Below are 9,038 nucleotides of genomic sequence, written 5' to 3' on the forward strand. Positions count from 1 at the left end.
CTTGCCAATAACAGAAATCAGATTAAGTTCTCTCCCCTCTCCTTCATGACCTCCATCCAGCCTTTTGCTCCTTCACCTTCACACAGTCTGCTGCAGGTTGACAGTACCAACAAAATCACAGAAAGAAATTTGAATTAAGGAGGCACTTGCAAAGTTTTTTGCAAGGAGGTTACTGCCCTGCAGCAATGTGTGTACAGTGCAGTTGCTCATATTCCTCCAGTACAACCCTGCTGCTGAGTCCTGGGATAGGCACAGTTGGAAGGCTGACAAATGGGGAGAACTTAATCTGGTCACTGAGACAAATACAGTTTGTAACTCCCCTGTAGAGAGACTAATTTTTTGTATGAAGGGGGATTTGAGAGTCCAGCTTTCAAGTACTACATGTTACTCTAAATACTATGGTTAGAATTTTCTATTTCAAGTAATTTAGTGATACTAATTTCTCCCAAATTGATCTATTATTTCAGAACAGATTTTTTGAAAGGAAAGTTAAGTCCCTGGCACTGTTAATCCAAATCCCACAGGAAATTAAGTAGGAAAACAGAATGAATTAATATAATGCAATCACTCAACTTACTCTCACTTTCTAACAACTGGAATTATAATAGATAAACAGCATACTAATCTGACAAAAGTATTAAGTATTTCCAAAAAGTTGGTATGCAGGGCTTGCCACATCTTCCCACTTTGATAATCCCTGTATTTGAATAATTTTATTGATGCGTTTCTCAAGCTTGCTTAGAAGAATATTTCCAAGATCTTTTTAGAGTGTGTACTTCATTCAGTGTGGAACCTTGCTGTTGGAAAAGGCAGTGAGATAGATCTAACATGACAAATCATCTTGCTGGTATTCACCTATTTATTTTTCAAGTCCTTAAGGTTAGCTACAAAGATTTTCCAGCACTTCATGTGAAACTGCTGCCCTGGCATTCCCTCTATTTATAAAGGCATACACTGAAAGACAACATCTATTTCTTAGCAATAACTACTAATGACTCTACAGTTGCTCCAGCAGCTTCTCCAAGCACTTCTTATGAGGCCAGTTTGAAAGACTTAGCATTTTTCAACATGCTACTTGTGACAAAGATCTCCTGATAACCTAATTTTCAAAAACACTACCCTCTTGGCCTCATAAGACAACATATCTACACATATGGTGGGTACAAATAAAATCAGTAATATTTTATTCATCAGTAGGTCCATAATTAAAAAATTAAACACAGTTTATGGTCTGAAGTGTTTCCTAGTCAAAGTCACACAGCTTGCATAAAAGCACTGGTGGAAAGGAGTGGAAGGAGAGCAGGGAAGGGAAGAACTAAAATCTCAAACCAGAAGTCCTATATCACAAATTTGAATAACTCCTTCCTATACCTAAAACAGAAATACCTTGAGGAAAAGACTCAACAAAAACAATGAGTGATTATAAAACCTGAAAGTTGTTCTAGTGGTCTGTATACACAGGACAGGACTTCATTTTTTAAAATTTTAAGTTCAGAGAACTATATTGGATTGATGTATGTTCTGTTCAGCACAGAATATTACAACTGTCTACAAACAAGTCCACTCCACAAATGGCCACATCTATTTGAGTCCCTCAAAGTCCCATCAGATTCTACCATTAAATTTCTTAGCTGATGAACATAACCACTGTTGGGTACATACTGTGATATGTAATGACATTTTATACAAATAACTACTGTGTTTTACTTTGCAAAAGGAAGCAGTAGCAAACATTGTGCTAGTACCCTGATCCAGACAAAAGTGAGTTACTTTGTCCATGTATCATCCCTTCTGCTGAATAAGGTTGAGAAGAAAAACAAGACAGGAAATAAAGTATAGTTTAACACTAGAGAAAAGTACAAATTCCTTTGATTCATTAACATTACACCCAGCCCACTGCCACCCTCATTGAAGTTACAAAAGCAGTGGATGATTTTCTGTACAGCTCCAGCCTATTTTATTTCACAATGTGGAGTGTAGGCAGTATTTTGAAACACAAAACACCAGGAAAGAGTATTCATTGGTTTAAATGCAAGTGAGTACAGCAAATCTCAACAGTGAAGGGATGTAAAAAGCACTAGGAAAAGAAGGGAATATATCAGTCCATCAATAAGCCATTGACTCCAGAAAATAGAATCCCAACAGTGGTTTCATCCCTTACATCCTCATTTTTCCTAAAAGATCATGAATTGCAATTTATTGCTGCTCTCTTATATTCTTGAGGCAGCCATTTGGCAAAAATGCAGAGCTCACCTTTGGCGTGCAATACCTTTGTGGTACCTGTATCATACTAGGAAATTCATCCACTTATGCATTTTTATATACATATAAATAACAAAATACATTTAAGTTTGAATAATAATCTTTATTTCTTTATTAGTTTATTTGTAAAAGGTACATTGTAATCCTGAGCTACTGCTTTTATACATTTAGCGTCATACAAAGACAGATCATTTACAGTTTGATCATTTACATTTATTGTGCTCCAAAATCCTTATCCGAATATCATTTTGACTTAGCAGGAACATAGATAATTTAAATTACATGTATCCCTGAAACATCCATATTAATTTACCCATCTGACCCCATTATCTAAATTACTACAGTTGTCTAAATCACTCAGGACATTCCTTCTGAATTTAGCAAAAACTTGTTTAAAATTATAAAGATGGGCAGTGCAAGAACTGGTCCCTCAATCCTTTGTGAATACATCATTAGAAAAAACTTTCTGTTTCCGTATTCTCTTGGCAAGTCAGTGCTAAATTGACTAGATGTACTTTGATGGAATGGTCCAAGTAATAGTTTACTCATTTTCTTATTACAGCAGTTAATGAGAATTTACAGTGTCTCCCTTTGCAGTGACCAGTGTCATAACTCTCCCAAGCAGGGAAAATCTGATGTGATCAAAGGAAAGTAAGAGGCAACCCATCACCATCTTATTGTCATCTACATGACACTGAAGTATTACAAACCAAGTCATATGAAATGCTTCCCTTAGACCCTGTAAAGGAACTTGTACGAATAACCAGAGTTAAGTTCCTCAATCCGAGCATGGCTTTTAGGATTTGCCAGTTAAAAAACCAAACCAAAAACAAACCCAACCAAAACAAACCAAAACCTCAGTGTCAGGATCCTTGAGGAGAAAGCATTTATCCTAACTGAAATCCAATCCTGGATAAATGGAAATTTAGTTGGACTACCAAAATAGCATCTCTCTACCTGAAAAATCTCCAAGCATACAGTGTTTACAAATGTCTCTCTAGCAACAGTGTCAGTCTTTTAAACACTCACAGCTTTCATTTCCTGAATAAGGTCACTATGATCTTAGGCAAAAGATGCAGTAAAGCAGTTCAAGCAAAATGCTTATTGCTTAGGTTTTAAAGCAAGCCACTTGAATATAATTTTAGTTAAAATGTTAAGTACAAATGTGAAGCTACTGTAGAAACACTTATAAACACTCTTGCTTTTGAATTCTTACTGATCAACTAGAAAAATGGCAGACGGATTTTAACATAACAAAGGAAATGTAAAACTTAATACTGTCGAAATAAAATTCAACATCTATAAAGACAGAGTTATGAACATGTAAACACAGCTTTAGTATTCAGAGCTAGGGAATCTAGCAGCAAAACAAACTATTTGCATATTATGTAGTGCAATGAACATTTGTTCTTAGAGACCCCCAGTCTTTAAACTACTTTGAACAGAATGGAATCCTTACCGGAAAGGTTTTAAAAGCGTCCAGGATGTAATATCCAGAACTACTATATAGATGTTCATCTATAACCTAACAATTTCTCTACGCAAAACTGTGCTCTGGATAGCTGACTTTAATGGCTCCCCAGTAGCAGGCTCGAATGAGGCAGATTAAACCCAAGAGATAAGCAACAGCCCAAGAAACATATGTTGCGTGAAATCGCCTGGCAAAATCTTGTGTACCAACCTAAAAAGAGAAAAAAACCCAGTGTCAAACATACAGCACTATCTGTTCTTCAGGGACAAGTTATATTAAGGAGAAGCATTTCAGCACCTTTTCAACTCTGGTAAGGGCAAACTGGGTATTTTATTAGCTTAATTTTACATAACCATAGCATAATTGAGCTTGAAAGGGAAATCAGGAGACTCCTAGTGTCAACTTCTCAACAAGGTAGGATCAACCCCAAGGTTAGACCAAGTTGTTCATGGTTTTAACCTAGCTAGGTCCAAAAGAACTCCAGGGATGGAGACTACACAAGCCTCTGGACAAATCTCATGCAAAAATGTTTTCACATAATTTTCCAACTCAGTAAGGTCATTTTAAAAAGGAAATAAATTTGTCTCACTGTTTTTATTTCTGGTTTTGTTTCTATTAAGGAACCCAGGAAATACTTCATAAATCATTTAAGATCACACACAAACAATGATTCAAGTTAAAATGCAAGTTAGAGGCATAATGAGAATTACACATATGAATTCACTGGGGGTATTTCCTCATGCAAACTTTTCTGGAATTCCCAGGGAGAAAGTTGGCTTTGGTACCCCATAGGAGGTACTGGTAAGCTGGATAGCTTTCCCAGTAACAGAGTAACAACAGAGTTGCAAATTGCTTATGAACTGGTTTTACTCTTCACAGCTTGTTCAAATTACAAAGACATGTACATATTTTAGTGCTTGGAATCCCATTCACCTCTGTTGCAGTGGAACTTATATTTCTGGTTATCCAGCAACATGTATTTCTGGAAACCTGGAAGTTTTGAGAGCTCTAGCAAGAGCAAGATGTTCCAGTATTTCCACAGTGAAGTGAACCATTTTTCATAAAACCGAAGTTTTTTAGAGATGAAGAGTCAATTTTCACACCAGAAAAAAGATATTGAAGCACCAGAATACCTCTAAAAAATTATTTTTCATTTCATTTAAGAAAAATGAATTTATTCAGATGATTAAGCCCACAGTTTTAATAGAGATGACAAAAACCACACCAATTTAGGAAGTTTTCCTCAAATGCTGGGAAAAGAAGAGCTGGTCAACTAAGGCAACTCCTTTGAATACACACACCCCTGCACATAGTTGCAAGTTTATCGTGGGACATCACTCACAGTTAATCCAACACCAATGAAGATGCATATCATTCCAATGGTGATATATGCACAGCAGCGCCTCCGTGGCAGCGCACTTCCAACAGAAGAACTGTTAGAAAATAAATGGTATTGTAAATTAAAGGCAAATAAAAAAATCCCAGGCCCAACCAACCAAATGACAACCACCACAAAATCCACCCTAACCCATCCACAGTAACGGTTCAGTCTCAATGGAAAAGGAAATGGCAATACACATACACCATCTGAAGTTTATAGAGTTGAAAGCCAAGTCTATAGGTATACTATAAAGTACGGGACAGAGTCCTCATTTTTATTTTAAAGGTGAACTGTTGGTGGTTATCTAGTACCTAAAAATCTAGGATGGAAGGAAGTGGTGCCACACGTTAAAGTCTACCTTCTATACCCACACTGCAGCCCAGCATTGTCTTGGATAGTCTTTGGATGGAAAAACTCAAGTTTGCTTTTCAGCTCCCATACTGTGGTGGCAAGACTTTTAGTACATCAGCATATGGCTTCAATACTTCACTGCATCTAAGTAACTGAAAATAACTTCTGCCACCCCTACATGTCATTAGTAACAACCTTCACTATCCATTTCTTGGATATTCAATACTGTTCAGTGATTAAACTGCTCTAAAGATAAATACAAATCATTTTAGTTACAGACATGTACAGTAGTTTCACGAATACAAGCCGCACGGATTATAAGCCGCACCCCAGGTGCCTCGACAATGTTGCTGTCTTTGTCAATAGATAAGCCGCACCCCGAATATTAGCCGCACTTTCGTTCGTAGCGAGAATCCGTACGCAGCTTTCACAAACTGGCCAATTAGTAACAGGATCGCGGCATAGCGGGCTTTACTGGCTCGGGGCGGGGCCAGGAAGGCTCGGCCCGCTCATGGTTGCCGACGGGGCCGGGTAGCCCAGCTCAGCGCCACGGCTCGGCGGGGCTGGCCGGGTGGTGCTGCCGCCGCCGCCGGGCTCGCTGGCCCCCCTCTCCCGTCAGCACCGCCCCGCTGCCACGTTCGCTAGCCCCGCCGGCGGGCTCGCCGGCCGCGCCGCGCTCGCTAGCCCCGCCGCCAGGCTCGCCGGCCGCCCCCTCCCGTCTGCACCACCGCCGCGTTTCCTCGCCCTGGCCGGCACTGCAGGCCCCCGCACCGCCGGGCTCCCCCACGCTGCTGGCCCCGATTCTGCTGGGCTTCCCCCGCTGCCAGGCAGCCCCACCCGCCGGCCTTCCTGCTTCTGCCATGCTCCCCTGCACTGCTAGCCCCAGTTCTCCCGGGCTCCCCCGCCCTGCTGGCCCGGGCTCTGCCGCCCCCCCTGCCCCGCCCCTGCTGGCTCAGGCTCTGCCGCCCGCCCCCCACACTGCTGGCCCCGCCTCTGCCAGGCTTTCCCACCTCAGCCGGGGCCGGCCGGGCTCCAGCTTGGCTTGGGGTTGCCGCGGGCTCTCACTTCCGTGTTGGCAGCTTTTAGAATTTTGTTAATGTATTAGCCGCCCCCGAATATTGGCCGCACTTCCGGGTTTCCACCAAAATTTTGGTCAAATTGGTGCGGCTTGTATTCGTGAAATTACTGTAATTTTTTTTCCATGTTCAACATCTCCAAATACTGAAATTCTTTAGGATATTAAGTCAACTTGAAGAACATGACAAGTTCACCTTACTTTGTGATTTCTTTCAGAGTTCTACCACAATTTATATGAGCTGCACAAATCACTTCTGACAACCAAGGCAAATAAATCCCCTGGAAATTCTGTCACTCATCTAGACCATGAACTCCAGCACAGACAGCTCTGTCTCTACCTGCTGTGTCAAGCTATTACAGTGCTTCACTCAAACAAAATATAAAATGCAAATAAAACATTACATTATTTACTACAGATTAGAAAAATTATTTTAGAAGCTCAGCATGGTTTAGCAAATACACCTTGAGTCACATTTGCAATCGCATACAGCTTACTAATGAGGAAAACAGGAACATGATTTAAGTCCACTGAAGCACAGTTAAAAGGACTAGAGAGGTGGAAGTACTTTTATAAAACATGAATTATCTATCTTAGAGGTTTTTTGAAGCATCCTGAAGCATGCTATCATCCCATTCTGGGAGATCAACACACCTTTGGAAATAGTGTAATGCTTTTACTCATCTCATGATAGTTCAACTTATTTAAGATAAATGCATAACATAAAATAGCACTGCGAAACAATTTAAGTAGCACACACGTCATATGACTGACCAAATTTCTGGCTCCAGTTAATTAACCACATAGCAAGGCCTCATATGCTTAGCATGTGACTAAAATTTTTTAAGCATTTGTCTTAGAAAGCCTTCAAATAGATTGCTTTAAGCAGCTTTACTTCAACGTTATTTCTTTAAAAGGAATTTCTGATATGTTCCAAGAAGGAAAAAAAAAAAAAAACAAAAACAAACACCACCACAGTCCTCAAGCTTCATCTTTCAAGGCAGGAGTGGAATAAAGTGACTACTCACAAGCCATTTTCAGAGGAGTTGGAAAAGTTCCCAAACAGTACTGCTCATTAGCTTCCATGGGGAAATGACTTCCTGAGCAAAACCTCACCATACACAGTGAAATGGGACACTGGAGGGTGCCTGGGGTAGGATTTAGGGCAAGAGAATTCCCAGTTGGGCAAATAATGTATCTTACCCTCTCACATACACCTCCACATACTCCCTCAAAAGCCACGCTATGGCCATTCTAGAAAAGGGATATGTTGTTCAATTCCAAGTTAGAAGGGTTAAAAAAAAATAAAACCAAACAGTAGTTTTATAAAAGGGAAAAAGGGACAAGACTGAGTTTGCCAAACTGACTTTAAGTTCCCGCCTTTGCAGGATTTTGTGGCTATGTACTCAAAGTTAAGTCTATTACAAAGCTAGATACCATAAGTTGGCAAAAATGTCATGCTCAATATACTTAAAACATACATGATATTTATTGTGCTGTGCATTGCACACAGAGACAAAGTTCATTCTATCCAGTAAAAAAGGCTGGGGGAGAAACCATCAACACAAAGACCACAAAATGGAAATGTAAAGATTGTCTCAATTTAGCTGCTTTTCGCTTTCCACAGAAAGTAATGATTAAAGGAAGATATTAAAATTTATACAGTCATGTAACAGACCTAGGAGTCCAAATAAATCATTATTAATTTTTCACCTCCCAACAGTGATGTTAGTCGTTGGCCCCCTCTAGATAGTGAGGCTTCTTCCCACCCCAAATTAACACATAAAACCCCCAAACTAACTTAGAATAAAGTTAAAACTCTATCCCAAAAACCTACCAACTGTGACAACTTTGACAAGCACATCTGGCAATATTAAAAATGGGATCAAAAGAACTTTTTCATATCACAGAGGTAACCAATTAGCTCCATTGTGGGAATATGAGGGAACTCTACAGAACTATCTAGAAAGCAGCAGTTCCTTCTTTCTGAGCTGCTGCTGAGGAAGCAAAGATACCTGCCAGAACTCTGGGCAGCAGCAGCAGATATAAAAAATGTCAGATCCAATATTGCATCAGGGAGTAACTAGACAACGGGAAAACTGCCACATGGAACAAAGGCAATAAAATAAGTAGCAGAGGAATGCTCAGTCTCTTGTGCTCCAAATAATAGTAATTATGACCAGGATTTCAAACATGTTTTTAAGAGGAAAATTCAAATTTATATTTTGAAGGTAAATAGCACTGGTGAAATTAGTCTCCACAGTAGTGATGAGGTTCCAACATCTCTCTCTTTCCTAGAAGTCCTTTATGGGACAAAGCTGTTATAAATTCATTACGGTTAGTAGTTATGACCTTAAAAAATGAGAGATAGGTTCTACATGAAAAAAAATACTTTTGACATTCTGAAATAACCTCTACTATTCAGGTACTCTTTCTAGTAACTGAATTAATGAACTGAATTTTCTAGATGATTCATTATACATCTCGAGAAAGAGAAC

General features: G+C 39.6%; 1 long non-coding RNA gene across 1 annotated transcript; it reads right to left on the reverse strand.

The window, feature by feature from the left end:
- Positions 1-2,344: 2,344 nt before the first annotated feature.
- Positions 2,345-5,737, reverse strand: LOC117008514. The gene is made up of 2 exons (XR_004420317.2): positions 5,076-5,737; positions 2,345-3,943 (listed from the first exon to the last, which is right to left on the reverse strand). It is a non-coding gene; the product is annotated as an uncharacterized LOC117008514 (long non-coding RNA).
- Positions 5,738-9,038: the final 3,301 nt, after the last annotated feature.

The sequence above is a fragment of the Catharus ustulatus genome, chromosome 1, assembly GCF_009819885.2.
Source record: "Catharus ustulatus isolate bCatUst1 chromosome 1, bCatUst1.pri.v2, whole genome shotgun sequence".
Classification (NCBI taxonomy): domain Eukaryota; kingdom Metazoa; phylum Chordata; class Aves; order Passeriformes; family Turdidae; genus Catharus; species Catharus ustulatus.